The following is an 18,387-nucleotide window of genomic DNA, read 5'->3' on the forward strand; positions in this document are numbered from 1 at the left end:
TGAAATTGTTTCGTGATTCCAGTCTTTTCTTTGTCTACCTGTCGGCACGTTGCTGCTCTGTGACATCCGTTTTACATGTTCCTCTTGTACCAGGGCCATTATTCCATGGTCAGAGAGAAGAATTCTTATACGCTTCGTGACTCTATTGTACTGGGGGCCTATGAGTAGCTCTAGATTTTCCCAAATTTATAATCATCTTTAGTGGTAAATATTAATATTTTTGCATCATAATCAGTGGCGTAACTTGAAGCTGATGGGCCAAGTGCAAAGTCTGTGCCAGGCCCCAGACTATAATGTAGGGTTCATAGTAATAGTCTTCTCCTATCGGAAATTCACACCTTATGGGCCCCCCAAACCTCATGGGCCCGGTTGCGACCGCCCCCTTTGCACCCCCTCAAGTTACGCCCCTGATCATAATATCGTCATTTTGTAGATAGAAGTAGTTTAGTGAAAGGCTGCTATGTTGATGAGTAGTGGGGTACATCACACCAAGGAAAATTGGGCATACAATATGATTCTTATGCTGAAGGGGCACTGGTAGCGCTGTGTCTGGTCCTCACAATGCTCCATTTAGTTTAAGTGAACCTGCGCCAATCCCTGTTTGTAGTGGTGACCCCTCAGTCTCCGATTGGCCTCCTCCTCGTGTTTCCTGTGACGATACAAACAGGAAGTGGGGTGTGGTGGGAATCGGGAGCAGTGCTACCGGAACAGGAAGTATAGTTTTATTTGTTTACTAGTCCCCTATATTATTGCAAGCAAGTAATGTATGAATAAATTGACACCTGGGTGTTACCCTTCCTCTTGTTATAGGGCTTCTCACAATACAGTTTGACATGCTAGTAACACCGGAGTGTCATTCCGGAATTTCTTGATGGAACAGCAGGGAAATGTGATGGAATTCTTGAAAAACAACTTCATAAAATAACCATGGGGCTTGTTAAGACTAAAGTAACTAATGGGTCTGTCGTGGATAAGGATATGTTTCAAGAAACTGGACCAAGTAATAGGGGATAATAATCATCAGATTATTATCCCCTATTACTTGGTCCAGTTTCTTGAAACATATCCTACTGGATCTACTGGAAACCCCATAGATCACCACAAATGGGGGTCTCACTGATTGATGGCGTGGCAAGTCCACCATTCATTCCAACTTTGCATTCAAAACTATGGGAGTGTTGGAAATTACTGAGCACACCATTCCAATGATTGGTGGGGTTCCGTTAGTCATACCCCCACTGATCGGATAGTTTTCCTCTACCCTTGATACAACCCCTTTCCAGTACATATTAAACTTTATGCTTTATACAATAGCTACTAGTTTTCATAATTACTGACTATATATTTATAAACCATATGTACAGCTTTTTTCACGGACAATCCCGTCTTTCCATGTTATAATTGTTATAATTTACCCAAGCCAGGCAAAATGATCAAAGGTCAAATGTACTGGTGCACTGAACTTTGAGGCCACACCCATGGTGCACATTGAAAATCAAATTTGCATATTAATACAAATGAAGATTTCTTTGAATTCAGCCACAGATTGTTGCCTATAATGCAGGACACCTACATGCTCATGCGATTAGTTTATATGTGACCTGGAAACTGATAAAGTCCCTTGAATTGGATACACAAGCATTTGGCTCAGCGGTATAAATAGTATAAGATAAAGTAGTTAGTTATTAACCGCGGTGGGAAGAGGGCAGACAGAACATTACAAAGAGTCCTAGAAGAAACCTCGGCTCAGCTGATTGAGGAAAATCATGGCGTTTATGCAGTTTCTGGAGGCGCCATAGTATCCATGATTAGTTAAAAGCCTTAAATAATTTATATTTGTCAGACCCTGCTAGGAAAAAAAATTCTAGGTCTGTTCGGAGAACACTTCTGTAGGATGGATAATTGTAACATTTATCAGTTCCCAACAGAGCTTTCATTTGCTTAGTCATGTCTTGTTTTGGATGTTGGTGATGTATCTTGTATGACAGGCACTCGCACTTTTAACTCCTACATGAGCAGAAGGAATGAGAACACACTGGGGGGGGGGGGGGGGATTTACTAATTTTGTCACAAGCACGACTGTTGGCATCAGAGATCAGTCTCCGGAAAGCACAGCCCGATGTTTTCAAAGTGGCGCCATAAAAATGCTGACATCAATGAGATGTGCGCCAAAATCTTACATGGACTGCCCCTTAATTTTACTCTCTGACCATTATTTTCCCTGGTCTATTGTGCGCCAAAAGTTGCACCTAAAAATGCCAACAAAATACACACAAAATGTGACGGATAATGTGGAAAAGTTAGGCCGCGCCCACTTGCGCCAAAAAAAGACGGAGGAGTCGGGATAGTCGGAAACATCTGTTCTTTCTGGCGCAAACTCATTATAAATGATCCGCAACAATTCTGCGCCCATCTGCACATTTTTTAGCCGCAGATACGGTAATACACGTGCCCCACTGTGTAGTAAGGATAATAACTAAATGTAAATTAGACATCCTAAAAACCTTAAGGGTGATGCCACATCTGCCGTTTTGGGACCGTTTTAAAACATGCATTTTCAATCCGTTTTAAAACGGACCTAAAATGGACCTAGACCTCTTTTCTTCCCATTTTCCCTTTTCGAGCAAGTGTTCATGTGTTTTCACAAAGGGCAGGGGAATAACTTTCTACCAGACTTTTCTGCTATGTATACGGGAGTCTAAAGTAACTTATTTAACTAATTTATGATCTGAAAAGTAGATTGTGACAGGTTTGCCCAAAATGTGGAGCCTAAAGGTGGCAGGACTTGATTACTATCGTGTGTGTATGGGAGTCTTCTACTACTCCGCAGATACAGGATGTTGTGCAATAGAGGGATCAGGAGCTGTTGTAATTGATCATGTACAATCCTTGGTTTCCCTGAGGGTGCGTTCACACGTTCCGCTAGCGCCGCGTTCATAATGCGACGCTAGCGCACAGGGGGCGGAGTTTGGGGCGATCGCATATGCGTTTCCAGAGAAACGCATGCGATCGGGTTATTAATCGCATGCGTTTCCCGGGAAACGCATATGCGATCAGCCCGAGCCCCGCCCACTGTGCGTTAGCATCGCGTTATGAACGCGACGATAGCGGAACGTGTGAACGCGCCCTGAGAGTTAAGCCACTGTCAGAAGTGTTTCACATCGGCTTTAAGGAACCTGTAAAGTTTTTGGGGTGAGGTCCCCTACTGAACCCCCAGTTCATAGATAAAGCACGCCAAAGCTTCCTAGGGTCCGATGACTTAGGTCCAGTATAGCTTTTTGGTGCATAATCATGGCGTCTGGTTAAGACAAGGTCAGTACATGTGGCTTCACTGTTCATGTGGACAGGGAATGTGCAGTAATGCGGTTTTGTGCCCTGTCTATTTTTTTAGATCTCTGCTTGCTGTCCTACTATAGAAAGTTTCTATGTTTACTTTCACTGGATCTGTCCATGGTCATGTCATGTCACTGTCTGTCCATTGTCACACAGGTGCACAGCTCGTTAGTATCATAGATAGGGTGGTGGCACACGTGGCATTTTGTACCCGTTTTTAGTCATACATTTTCAGTCCGTTAAAAAACGCATACGGTTTTTGAAAACATATCAGTTTTTCACCACTTTTCCCAGTTATCTTAATTAAAAACAGACAAAAATGGGTGCATTTTCAAAAACTAAAAACGGGTTCAAAACGCCACGTGTGCCACCACCCATAGTAATCAGAGCTATGTGATATAACGAGACGTGCACCTGTGTGACCATGGACAGATATCTATCCAGTGGAAGTAGATATAATAGCTTCCTATAGTATGACAGTAAGCAGAGATCTAGAAAACCAGGAGGAATTGATACAGAAAGTGTTAAAAATTGTATAACTTTTCCTTACTCAAACCACCATATCAATTATTTGCTGGAAGTGGACAACCCCTTTAACAACACATGCATGCTCACCCCAGCTGAGCATGCATGTGTACAGGGAACTTGCAGCCAATATACAGATTTATCAGGGTTTGTTTGCCTGAAATGCCCATAGCCTGGGGTCGTTGATGCGCAAGGTATGGCGCAATTATAAGCCAGATCAGACCTGGTGTAGAAGTGCACTTTGCGCCAATGTATGATTAATGTGTCCCTAATTCTGGTTTGATGGTCATCTTGTTTTAGGAAAGATCTGTAAGGCCGGTGACACGTTTTGTTTTTGTTGTATTTTTTTCATTGCGTTTTTGCGTCCTTTTAAAACGCATCAGTTTTGTATACTGGCTTTTTAAATGTGTTTTTGGATAAAGTCTCTCAACTTGGCGTTTTCTCCCTTTTTTGTGTTTTTAAGGTGCGTTCTTATGGCGTTTTTGAAACCTTATGCGTTTGTGGTCTGCATTTTGAAACGCACAAAATTACATGCACAAACAGCAGGGAGAAGAAGATCACAGCTGCTTGCAATTAACGCACATCAAGCATGGAGTTTTAAAAAACGAAAATAAACATTTGAAAACGCATGCAAAAAAAGTGCCCGTTTGGTTCGCTCGAAATCCCAGCAAAAACGTGACGTTTTAGCAGATGCAGTGGAAAACCAATGTAACCTTAGCATGTAATCAAGGCTGAAGCCAGTGGAATGCGTCAAAAACGCAAAGCACGACGCGCCGCAACACATTCGTGTGAATGCGCCCTGATTATTAGGTAACAATTTGGGAGGATAGACTAGTGATGTTGAGGATTGATGTATTTGGGTATTTACATACTCCACATTTTTGTTGTTTAGTGCTCATTTGGACAGGTCCCCTCCCTGTGTGGCCACCAATTGTCCTGGGACCAGTTGCCACACATCAGGGAGCAGATGTCACCTCAGTCTGCGGCTCTCCTCAGCTGCTGCAGAACTGTTGGATTTCGTTATTGACACAGTCAGCTCCAGCAGACAGAGGAATCGCCCCGGGCAATAAAGTCATTAGTCAAATCCCTTTCTGATTTCACAGAGTTTGTGGGTTTCCAAGGAGTAATTGGAAGAATTAGTGGGAATCATTTCAATTTCACCAAACTTGCCAAGCACTGCTACGAAAAGTCTGATGAGACGCAATTATTCCCTGCAGGAAGTGACATTATGTCATCGTGTCACGAGAAACGCAAAGCGATTGTACGCTTTATTTTAACTAGAAAGTCGAACACAACAATGGGAAGAAGATGAGAGGAGGTTTTCTACTGGCTACAATGATATATGAAATTAATTAGCATAATCATGGATATAGTTACAATATATCCAGATCTGACTGTGAGTGTAGCAGAGCTGAGTTTGTCATCGAGGACAATGTCATATTCCTTCTATGTTCCAAAAAAGGTATTTATTAGTAGGATATGGTGAAATGTAAAGTTAGACCTACCTCAGACTACGTTCACACAGTTTCAAAATGCGATCCAGGTGGAATGGGGAGGGGCTCGGCCAATCACATATACGTTTTAATAGAAGCAATTGGTAAGGGTGATGACACACATGGTGTTTTGAACCCGTTTTGAAACCATTTTTGGCCCGTTTTTAAGCAAGAAGCAAACGGGCCAAAACCGGATATAAAACGGGTTCAAAACGCCATGTGTGGCATGACCCTTAGGACCACGCAGTCTTTTGCTTTGTTTATAAAACGCTATCCAGACGGAAAATTTGTATATATATATATATGATACAAATTTTTTAAAGTTCTGGTACACTAAAAGTTTAATGAAAATAAGCATAGGGCTGTGGAAGAATACAGGAACCTCCCATCGGATCCTGTCTTATTGGGTAGATCTTTAATGGTGGGTTTCCTTTAAAGTGTAATAGAAAGCCCTGATGCAGGTGGGAACTGGGATAAGTATGGCCTCTGGTGTTTTTGATGTTAGGATATGTCATCACTTTATGATTGGTTGTGGTTTGACCTCCAGGACCCCCCAGATCCTGGGATTTAAGTGGCACGGGGATGGATTGATTTCAATTTCTTTCCCTATACAGTGGAACTCTAAGAAATATGTTTAAATTGAATTGAATGGGGCACCTCATTAGTTCCCTATATAAAATGTGTACCCTGGGGTGCTGTGCTTATATAGAGTGGGAGCGGAAAGTATTCAGACCCCTTTACATTTTTCACTCTTTGTTTCATTGCAGCCAATTTGTAAGATCAAATATGTCCTTTTTTCCCCTTAAAGGAACACTCTGCTCCCCATCTGGACAGAAAAAAAGAATGTACTTTTGCTAATTTACATGATCACAAGTATTCGGACACTTGTTTTTTTTAGAAAACTGTATGCAGCTTTCATATGTCTTGCACTGAGGAGAAGCTTCCGTTGGCAAACTCTAACATAAAGCCCCAGCTGGTGCTCAGCCATAGTGATCTTGGGGTTCTCTTTTACTTCTCTCACCAAGGCTCTTCTCCCACGATTGCTTAGTTTGGCTGCCAGGTCGTGGAAGAGTTTTGGCCGTCCCAAACTTCTTCCATTAAGGATTATGGAGGCCACTGTGCTCTTAGAAATCTTAAGTGCTGCAGAAATTCTATTGTAACCTTGGACAGATCTCTACCATGCCATAATTATGCTTCTGAGCTCCTTGGGCAGGTGATTCTTATGTGCTCTGACATGCACTAGGAGATGTGAGGTTTTATATAGACAGGTGTGTGCCTTTCCTAATCAAGTCCAATCAGTTTAATAAAGCACAGCTGGACTGCAATGAAGGAGTAGAACCATCTCAAGAAGGATCAGAAGGAAATGGACAGAAAGTGAGTCGAATGTGAGTGTTACAGTAAAGGGTCTGAATACTTATGACCATGTGATAGTTCAGTTTTTCTTGTTTAATAAATTGGCAAAATGTCTGCATTTCTGTTTTTTTTCCTGTCAAGATGGAGGCAGAGTGCACATTAATGAGCAAAAAAGGAGGTTACCAATTGGCAGCAATGAACCAAAGAGATATAAGTTTAAAGAGGTCTGTATACTTTCCATACCCACTGTATATGTGTAGATAGATCGATCTTTGCTGTGTTGCAAGGTAATGCCAGGTCAAACAGCCAAGAAACTAATAGTACATGACATCTGCTTTAGAACTTTTTACAAGTGGAAGCTTTTACATACGGTGGTGTTTATTTTCCGGAATACCCCCCTTGTGGCGCTGACGGGGATTCTAGGTGGTAACTCAATTTACCTTGAAATGGATTGCAGGCTGGCTGAGCACATCAGCTGTTCACTGCGCTCTGCCGCCAGCATGGGATGGAGACATTTCTTATACATTAGTGCGGCTCTATGTGATTTCAGGTTTATTTTTTTTGTCTAAAAGACTACAGGATAAAACACAATTCTTACTGCTTAAGTATCTATTGTTTGTATAGCACTGCCATATTTTTACTATCACCATGGGGATCACCATCTACTATTTTTAAAATCCGGAGACCAATTGAGCTGATTCTAAAATACAAGAAACAGTGAAAACATCTTCAAGTTTTGTGGTGCTCCCTGCAGACATGACTTTGGCAGCAGATGCCACCGACAAAAGTTATAAGACCCTAATAGGGTCACCTATCAGGGCTGGTGACAGCACTGGGCATATCAGGGAAAGTGTCAGGGGCCCAGGGTTGCTGAGGGGGCCCACATAAAGCTATAAATAAGAATTCTATAGGGGGGGGAGGGTTTATGTGAAATAACCATGAGGGGGCTGTTTGGGATGATAATCTAGGCAATATTTTAGGGAACAGGAGACAGGAGGGGTTTTCATTTCTTAATTTTTAATGCGCCACATGAGTTCACTGCAGAGAGGCCCACTGAGGCTCTGTCGCCAAGGGGCCTACTGCAAACTGGAGCTATTCCTTTCACCTGTAATATACTCACCCTGATAAAGTTTCCCTCCTGGAGCCGCAGGTCATGTGATCCCCAGTCAACAGGTCCTGGGACTTCCTGTGACATCCGGTGTTCTGCTGGCGTTCAGCGAGCGGTGGGGGCTGTGAAGCCATTACTATCTGAACTCCTCCGCCATAACCACTACCATAATAGTGGTTTGAAAAGTGTGCATTGACCTCCTTAGATCCCAGATTTATATGTAAGTAACAACCCCCTCACTTCCAGCCAGGCTGCAGATGCCAAAGACTGGATCACCGTATCATTGTGGGAACCAGAACAGCTTAACTGTCTAGCACCCCCTAGGATTTTAACAATTCGTGCATGACCCAGTTCAAAGATTTTGTTTAAATTGTTAAATGTACTGATCACTTCAGAGTGGCTCATTTACTGAGGGGGTAATTGACCCATAAAGCATAATAGGCAATTGCTTGGGTTCAAGGAGATCAGAGGAACCCCACACAGTGGTGGAAACGGTACAATTCTCTTGATCCAGATGGGATCAAGTGAGGATCTGGGTGCCGATTCGCATTTTGCAAACTGTATAAGCATCCAGTGGACTCCAATACAACTAAAATCTATAGTAGCGCAGGAACCTACGGGTGCCCTGTCGTTTTGAGCAGATAATGTGCATTTGGGAGCCATCAGACTTTTTCTGGAGCCCTAAAAATGCCCCTTTCACCCCTGAATATGCCAAGTTCTGAACAGAAGGTACTTGTTCTACCCCACAGTGAACACTTATAGCTCTTCAAATCCGTAACAGGCCCCAACATCCAATTCTAATACTGGTAATATGCCATGCGCAGGGGAAGCTCTAACTCCAGTTGCAATCGATCTCTACACTCACTACTTGCTACCACTCTTCTTGCCCGTATGTAACTCGAGCCACAAATCTCCTCAATTTCAATCTCCGTGAAAAAAGCATTGTCGTTATTTTTTCCTCTGAACCATTCAGCTTCAGCTCTTTGAATTGGAAACTGTCATTGCCGCAAATCAAGAGCATTTTTTCTGTATCTTATTTTTATTTCATTTATGCTCCGATTGTCACGTCGAGGGCTTGTGATTAGTTTCCCGAGCACTCTATTTACTTAAAAATGCTGTTCTTTTATATTCACTGCCGCTGGTATATCCTCTGTAATTATTTTCAGAAAAGCAGAACATATTTCATCCTGCTTTACATTCCACCAGAAGAAAGTGGATTGCTTCATATCTAGAGAGTTGGGGAAAGCAAAATCCTATTGTTCTTGGAGGTTTTTTTTATGTCTTTTCATAATGTTATGAAGGACGATCTGTTCCTTTGGTCAGTGTATCGGCTATTGTTTCAGACGTGTAATGAATCAACTGACAAAAATATGTCACCGCATTCTACCTGAGAGAGTTCACCGATTGTTACCATAGGAACTACGGCCGGGCTTCATATAGCCTAAAGTGACTTTACTGTAGTTAGTACTGACAGGAGAGCAACTTCTCATGCAACTATTCTAGAGAGATTTACAACAAATAAGTCCTTATACCATTTAGAGCCACAGTATCAGCATGAAGGATGGCCACTTTCAAGGCTCCAGGACAATGTTATATCAATGTCGGGCTCCTAAAAAATAATATTTGGATGTAATATTTGGATCTTTTTAGAATAGTATATTGTATTGTCTGAGTTGCACTTGTTGTTTCCAACATCCTTCCATTGGGGCCTGATCTTATGGTGTGGGGGCTGCTGTATTCTGCTGGTACCTGAGTGGTTTGCTGAAGCACAATGGTTCATGGATAGCTTGGTCCAGGTGAACAGTCCACTTCCACACCAGGCAGGGCCAGCAAGGGAATGCAAGAAGAGGTAGTGGTCGCAATGAGGCACTCCCGGAGAATAGGTGATGACCGGATCCCCAGGTAAATAGTAGAAGGGAGGCACATGATGTTAGTGGCAGCCAGGGATCACATGTGGAGATAGAGGTTATGAACATCAAACTCACAGTCTCTTTTTTCCAAGCTTTCAATGCAGCATTGGTTAACAGGCTGAGATGGAAAGATCCTATCTGCCAGGTCTGAGATAGGCCACTTCTCAGTCTGAGCTCAAGAACACTCTATGGGCCCATACAGGGACAGTCCCAGGAGCAACTGCTGAGAATTAACTTTATTTATTTTTCTTAAAAACACTATAACCAAGGTGTTTGTAATGTGCACCCTGTTTTTTATGAATATGTGCTGTACCCAAAATAAGTTACTTGTTGTTTGATTCTGATGATTCGATTTGTTTATGGTTCTCAGTTTAAAGGGCATCTACCATCAGGATGAAAGTTTGTATGCTAATGAGCCTAAGGGGTTCCAGGCTCCTTTGACCCTATGGAGCCTGGAGCCCCTCAGGCTTATTTGCATACAGTCCTTCATCCTGGTGGTAAATGCCCTTTAAGATCATTGTCAGAATATGTATAGGAAGAGAGCTCTGTTAATTATAATTGCATTGCAATTCTTTACTATACATAGAAAAAAATTGTGTGTCATGTGTTACTATATGTTAGTCTATTGTAATCGTACTTTTGCACTTGGATTATTGTAATATCTTGCACTCCAATAAAAAAATTATTCAAACATTTTTAAAAAGGAACAAAACGCAAGCAACGGATTCATACACATTTCTTATTTTCTAATGTAATTTTGGTCTCCGCTCTTGAATACTGATTGTAGGAGCATGTAATAAGATAATGAAACAAATGGTTTGTGCCGGTTTAATATTCTGTGTGTTATGGTTCCAGCACTTCTGCTTTGGTTCCCTCTTGTAATATTTATTTTTTGTACTGAAGGAATGATATCATGCCGGAACATATGACTGTAGCAATCAATCTCTATTCTCAATGCTGTAATGCCTGCAGCACAGTCAACAAACATTGGCAGGGGGACCCAGAACAGCAGTGCTGGAATGAAGGAGTTGTACATTGAAACTGCTGCTTCTTGTCTCTTTTTTTCCTTTAAATTTTGTGAATACTGCACTGATAGAAAGTATAAAAAGATATAAAATTCCACTTTTTTTCCTCTGTTGGTGAATTTTCATTGAGTTGCATTTCGACCGCAAGTAGACTCTGAGTAGCACATCGAGTTCTTTCATCCCTCATAATAAATATATTATACTGTAATACCTGATTGCGGGTCGGCGTATACTCAGAACTCTACAAGAAAAATCATTTGATGATTAATCTTTCAACAGGTTGCTAGGAGCAACAAATGTTATTATAGCTACAATGCTGGTTCCCATAGAAACCTATTATTTCCATGAAGTCAAATAATTGAAATGCAGTTTGGGGGTAGAAAAAAAATGTGATGAATGTATTAAAAAAAAATATTCATGGAAATTCAGAATGCGATGAATCAACACATATAGAGACTGGATTTTTGTGTCTCACCTGTGGTTATTCATCGGATTGTATTCTGGAAGGGGCCTCCATGAATTATACATAGACATTCAGTTGGGGTTGTGCTGTATACCCTCCCCTGACTTCACGGCTGTTGTACAAAATTATAAAGTCAGGTTTTCATTTAAGTGGATTACTCTGAGAAGATGATGTGAATTTTTTTTTTTACGCTCAGACAAACATCTGCTACACGAAGACGTTTCGGAGGAGTGTGGGAGGCAGGTGAGGGAACAGATACCCGGTATAGACAGATGTGCATCTGCTTCTTACAAGAGACTTAGAAAACCAAGAATACATTGTAAAGGTCAATGGTCCTTATATGCAATGTATGGATAATATATACGGAATCTCATCAGAAATTTTTTGACCATCTGTTTCCATAGAACTATATTGGGAATGTTTGACTTGTATATGTCAGTGCACTACTCTATTATCCCTTTCCGTTTTTCACTCCCCTCCTTCGACAAACCATATCTTTATGATTTTATTCCATTTACAAAGCTATGAAGGGCTTGTTATCTGAGGGACAAATTGTGCTTTCTAGTGGCACCAGTTAATAAGTGGTGCAAACAGACAATAAATGAAACCATCCATTGAAATCAATGAGATCAGTTACACTTCCCTTATTATTATATATACATCATTCACACAAAGCCAATCAGAAGATTTTCAGATTTGGTGCCTGAAAATAGTTAGATTCTTACTGAATTTAAAGGGGTTTGCCCATGAAAAAAAGTCTAAAAATTTAATCCCCTAGTCAGTGGCGTAACAAGACCCCAGTGGGCCCCGGTGCGAACTTAGAAACGGGGCCCCCATACACCTAAACCCTCACTGCCGGCTCCATACCACATGTAATTCTTCAGAATACACATATTTCATATATGCACTCCACAGATATAACCACATATACACATATGAATAACACCGGGGCATAACCAGCTGAGGTAGGGCCCCATAACAGACCTTTGAATGAAGCACGCATACAGTATATACACAGCATACACACACATATATACAGCATACATACACAGCATACACACACACATATACAGAATACATACACAGCATACACACACACATATACAGAATATATAAACACTCATCCATTATATATATATATATATATATATATATATATATATATATATATACACACACACACACAGCATACATACACATATACAGCATGTATACACACACATACAGCATACACACACATTTACAGCATATATATACACATGCATCCAGTATATCCAGTATATAAAGAATACATACACATATTCAACATGTACACACACGTAGAGCACACACACACAGCACATATATATACACACACACATACAGCACATATATACACACACACACATACAGCACATATATATACACATACATACAGCACATATACACACACACACATACAGCACATATATAGCATATATACGCAACATACACAGCATATATACACATGCATCCAGTATATACAATATATAAAGCATATAGATACATATATATGTACACAAACACATATAAATATTCTATTAATTATACTCACCCACTCACAGGACGGGCCGCAGTTGAGTGGGTGGATAGGCCTGCCCGCTGGTGAAGAGGGTGGACGGGCCGGTACGTGCTGCAGGTTGGACGGAGCAGACCCGGCCTGGTCGCATGTTGGACGAGGCACGCCGGGACGTGCACAGGTCAGACGAGGCGAGCCGTGGCGCTCCAGGGGTCAGAGCGGGCCGTGACGAATGTCTGGCGGAGCGGGCCGGGCCTGTCCGCAGGGGTGTGCCTGGAAGCATGTTGGGTGGGTGGGCGGTCCGCAGTAGCTATCACCGCCCCCCTTCCCCCGGCAGCTATTGCCGGGGAGTGTAGCTTTTACAGGAGAGACCCGTCCGATGGGCCCGGTCGCAAGTGCGACCGCTGCGACCGCGATCGGTACGCCACTGCCCCTAGTGATGTTTACACAATAAAGATAATTTTAATCCCCTTACTTTACAATTTTACTCTGTTTTATAGCAGTTTTAGCTCCTATCATTCAGTGATGGCCATTATAAGACTCTCTAAGCAGACACATTGGGGGTCCTTTACTAAGGGCCCGATTCGCGTTTTCCCGACGTGTTACCCGAATATTTCCGATTTGCGCCGATTGTACCTGAATTGCCCCGGGATTGTGGCGCACGCGATCGGATTGTGGCGCATCGGCGCCGGCATGCGCGCGACGGAAATCGGGGGGCGTGGCCGAACGAAAACCCGACGTATTCGGAAAAACCGCCGCATTTAAAAACCGAAAAAGTGTCGCTTGGGGAGCGCTTACCTTCACCTGGTCCGAGGTGGTGCATTCCGGCATGATCCTTGTGAGATGCTGTGTGCTGACAATGGGGGACATTTACATAAAGTGCACGTGTCTGCATTGGCTTTGTTACCGACCTGCTCTCGGAAAGAAGATACACATTTAATATTGTGGAGCTGTGCACATACATTTCTGGCGCCGAGACCATTTTCTTCTGTCCCTGTGCCCAAAATGTGCCCCACAGTCGGGGAACAGGCAAAAGTGCAATAGCATTGTTTTGTGTCCCTACTAGACCAAATTTCTACTTTCCGCCAGTTTACAGCGCCCAAAAATGGCTGCGACACAGATTAATTGTGTCTGCGTTTCCACTCCGCTAAAGCCACGTCCCTTTTCAGAGAAGAGTCGGAGCAGGCGGAAAAGGTAATTTTTTCTGGTGGGGCCAGCTAATAAATGGGACAGAGAGCAGAACATGCAGTGAGAGCGCTACAAAACTGGCGAAAACACCATAGTAAATGTCCCCCAATGTGCTTAGATTACCAGGATTCAGGGTTTATCCACACTTTAGCTTTTGAACGTTCTACTAGGCTCTGACACATAGAAAAAGAGAGAAAGGTCAGAGATGAAAGATGATGAAATCCATGAGATGGATATAAAACACAATGACACTCTCCAGCTCTTCTATCTCACCTATAACAGACACAGAGTCAGCTCTGCTATATGCCTCTCTCACAGATGAAGACCTTATCTGTCTGTAGCTAGTACAGCAAGTCTCTGCACACTGCTTCTTGCAGGGTACCTTCAAACCCTCTATACTGTTCCCTTTAGATTGTTCAGATACAAATTAATAATAATTTGTCAAATAAATCTAACTTTTTAGTTGTCTAATCTGGCCTTTCCTATCTTGGGTCTTAGTAGAAGTATGAAAAATCCTCTGGATATACAACCATGATGGCTTGGACTAGGATATGGCAGCTATGTGTTGTCAAGCTTTCCCTCCTTTTAGCAATGTTCCAAATTGTTGATTTTGCCACTCAGAAAGTTTCAGTTTTCTCTCTGACTCAACTATAGATATAACTTTCTGCAGAAGGAGTCTGTCAAAATTGTTAAAAGGTTCTTGTTCTTCTGTACCAGGCACTGATAGACTGAGACGGTATGTAGTGTTCCCTGTCTATTTATACAAGGGGTTCAGCAGCAGCAGTGTGGACTATACATCTTCATAATATACAGTACATCATAATTGTTGCTGCAGACCCTCGTAATAGAAAAGGATGAGTAAGTTTTCTATCAGTTACAGTATATAAGAACCATTGCCACATATATGCATTATAACAATTAATCTACTCCCTACTATAAATAATTAGAATTTGTTATATGATCTATATACCTTATATTACATACTTATTATGTTTGTATTCGCTTGAATATCTTGGTACCGTATATCTTATACATTTAAGGTGTGGGAGGTTTTATGACACGGAGTGAATGCATCTGGGGCTTCAGTATTTCAGCACCGGTATCTTGGAGATATCTGTACTCTTCATTTTTGAGCTTTTGTGACATTCTTGAAATAACTTAAAGAAATTTTGTTTAATTTTTCTAGAAAACTTTTACAATTTATAGGGTGCAAGTGGTAGATGTGTATATGCCCCACCTTTCTTATCTGTGCGTAAGCTTCAATACTTTCCTTTAAATTTAAAATGTATTTAGTTTTCTAGGTGCAGCTTATGAGAGATTGTGATGGTTAAAGTGAATTATTCTTACCTCTTATTTGAGATTTCCACTGACGGCGGACACCACCTGCCACTGATACATGCCTTTATCAAATTCAACAACCAGCATTTACTTTAAGGAAATATACTTACATAATTCATACCTTATAAAACAGCATCACTTACAGAATCTTCTTTTCACCCTTTTAGTAAAAACGATGTATTAAAAATATGCTAATAAGCTGCAAGTGCGGGGTAGGGGGTCTGCATATCCCCATTCAGGCTCCTCCTGCACAGGCAGCTCATTAAGTCCCAGGATACCCTTTTATTTTATAAATAAATAAGTGAAAATTAAAGCATATTCTCATATGTGATTCACCCTATAAAAACAAAAATCGTTCTCACCATTGGTGAAATGGGCAGAGACTAACCTCTTCTTGTATCTACCCTGAAACTGAGTCCAATTCACTTTTCCCACAGATCCCATGATGCCTTGTGTTCTCTCATTCAGTAATTTTCTTTCTCATTTAGCAATTTAGCTGCAAATCCAGTGAGATTTAGTAATGGGAAGTTCGGCTCTTTATAGTGAGTTGAGTAAAACTCTGCTCACTATAAAGAGATGGCTCTTCTGGTTCCTGAATGGCTGCCTATGTAATTACATAGGGAATCATTTTCAGGCAGCCTTCCACCCATGACTATTCCACCTTTAACCTGAAACTTTAGGGTATAAAAGGGGCATAGGGGTGGGACGATCTGAATCCGGTGGAGTTAAGTGAGCCGTTGGCTCTCATGGCAGAGCCAACTTCTCGCGTTCATCTGAAAGAGACGGCTCTTACTGCTAGCTCTTACTGAATGACCCATCACTAGTGAGATTCATCACATGGAGGAACATGTAATAAGTAGTAGAAATCAAAAGTAAAACAGTTACATGAAGTGTATAGTCTGTGTTGTGTGAGCACTAAGGGTTAATTGCTTTTCTGCACGGTGCAGAAAGTGCCGGGTAAAAGTGGGGGAGGGTGCAGCATGAGGTACAGAGAGACACAGAGAAAGTTCTGTAGAATCACAGACTGTGATGGAGAAACTGATAGGGAACTATTCAGTGCAGCATCTGCATCCACAGCACTGAACACATCCAACCCTGCTACACACACACGCAGAGCACTGTCACATGACCTCCCCCCTCCTTCCTCCTCCGTGAGCAGGGAGCAGCAGCCCCCCCTCACCAGTGACTGTGTAGAGTTGTTTACAGGACGTTCTCCAGGGCTTGTCAGCACAACCGGTGGAAGTAGCTACTTCACCACTAGATAAAGAAACCGCCAGCATATGAAACAAAGATAATAGGTAAAGTTCTTCTAAATTCCAAGAGCCATTGATTTGTGGGAAAAAAAACTTACACACTTGTGCCTTAAATATATGACCCCAAAATAGTAATGGGTGAGGGGACCTATCTAACATCTGCAACATGGCTGCCATCTTAAAAAAGCCACCATATTGAATCATGGACAAGTCTTTCCAATGGGAATGTGGTCATGTAGCAGATTAAAGGTAATCAGAATCGACTCATAAATTGAATGCTTCTATTAGATTTGTTTTTTGTTTCAAAAATTAGCAACATAGAGATTATTCAAAGATACTCATGCAAGTTTATAACAATTGGATCTAGCGCCTTCAGCTGTATGTTCAGCACTATAGACAACACGTCAAATAGCTGGGCATCGCATCTCAGTTTTAGTCGCAACATTCTGTGTTGATAACTTTGCATATGTCCCAGGGTCAACATCTGCAAAGAGTTTGTATGTTCTCTCCATGTTTGTGTGGGTTTCCTCCGGGTCCTCTGGTTTCCTCCCACACTACAAAACATACTGGTAGGTTGATTAGATTGTGAGCCCCATTGGGGACAGGGACTGATTTGGTTCAATAGTTATTTTCTATAGTTCTTAGCAGTTTGAGGTCCCGGGACAACCCCTTATAAATTCACTAAATTGAAAGGTTCTCTCCTGATGACAGGTTCTCATCAAGGAGCAGCAGCTTAAGGAGGTGAAACTATTTAACCTGAATCCAAATGAACTTCTTAGACTCCTTGTGGGGTGACACATTGGCTTAATGATTGATGATATTCTATTCAGCTTGGAGTTTATCCCTCTTGACTTATCTAGACTCCATTGATTCTTCCGCTTGACTCAATTAATGAAGCAAAGTGTAATCTTATAGGTAATTACCTCTAACGTATTTGATACAGGAGGATCCTTGAGTGATTTTATGATGCAAAGCACATGATACTTTCAGCCTTTGAAAGAACTAATGCGGTGCTCAGAGAGGCGTATTCCGTGGATATCTCCATTAAATGTTACAGTGTGTATTTCGGCTTGTGAATTGCGCATCTACAGATTTGGATGAGCTTATTATTAGTTTATTGGTGTACTGTACCCAAGGCTAATAGCAGCACAAGTAATGAGTTATAGACTCCATGAGATATAGTTGTGACCTAAATACAAGGTGAGTGACTTTCCCAGTAATAGGTGAGGGGCGACCTATCTTTTAGGCTATGTCCAGAAATTTAGATTATATGGAACATGTGGTTCAAACATTATCAACACAGATTCTCTGTGGATTCTCATATATAGTAGTATAGATCCAACATCTTCAGCTCTGTTTTCAAAACCATGGACACTATGTCAAATAGCGGTTCCTTGTTGTGTGCCTGTGTCACCTTTCTTCCATTCTTGCATTCTTCCTCTACTCCACACCATCCTGCTCAATGCACATGACAAGAAGGGGGGAGGGAGCTGGATGAGTGTGTAGGAGAGGAGACTGACACAGGCACATACAAGGCTGCAGCTGCCCCTCCCCAGGACTCACCCCACTCTACTGACAGGGAGCCAGGTAATGTGAATTAAACTTACATAAAGTACAGGCAGTCCCTGGGTTACATACAAGATAGGGTCTGTAGGTTTGTTCTTAAGTTGAATTTGTATGTAAGTCGGAACTGAATATTTTATCATTGTAATCCCAGCCAGAACTTTTTTGGTCTCTGTGACAATTGGATTTTAAAAATGTTGGGTTGTCATAAGAATCAGGATTTACACTAATGCTTCATTACAGACACATGTGATAACTGTTACAGCTGTTTATTGTAGCCTAGGACTAAAGTAGAATA

At 41.7% G+C, this 18,387-nt stretch overlaps 1 protein-coding gene across 1 annotated transcript in view; it reads left to right on the forward strand.

The window, feature by feature from the left end:
• SUSD3 (sushi domain containing 3) overlaps positions 1–18,387 on the forward strand; it is a 52,738-nt gene that overhangs the window by 7,099 nt on the left and 27,252 nt on the right. The gene's annotated exons all lie outside the window — the stretch shown is intronic.

The sequence above is a fragment of the Engystomops pustulosus genome, chromosome 10 (genome assembly GCF_040894005.1).
Source record: "Engystomops pustulosus chromosome 10, aEngPut4.maternal, whole genome shotgun sequence".
Lineage (NCBI taxonomy): Eukaryota > Metazoa > Chordata > Amphibia > Anura > Leptodactylidae > Engystomops > Engystomops pustulosus.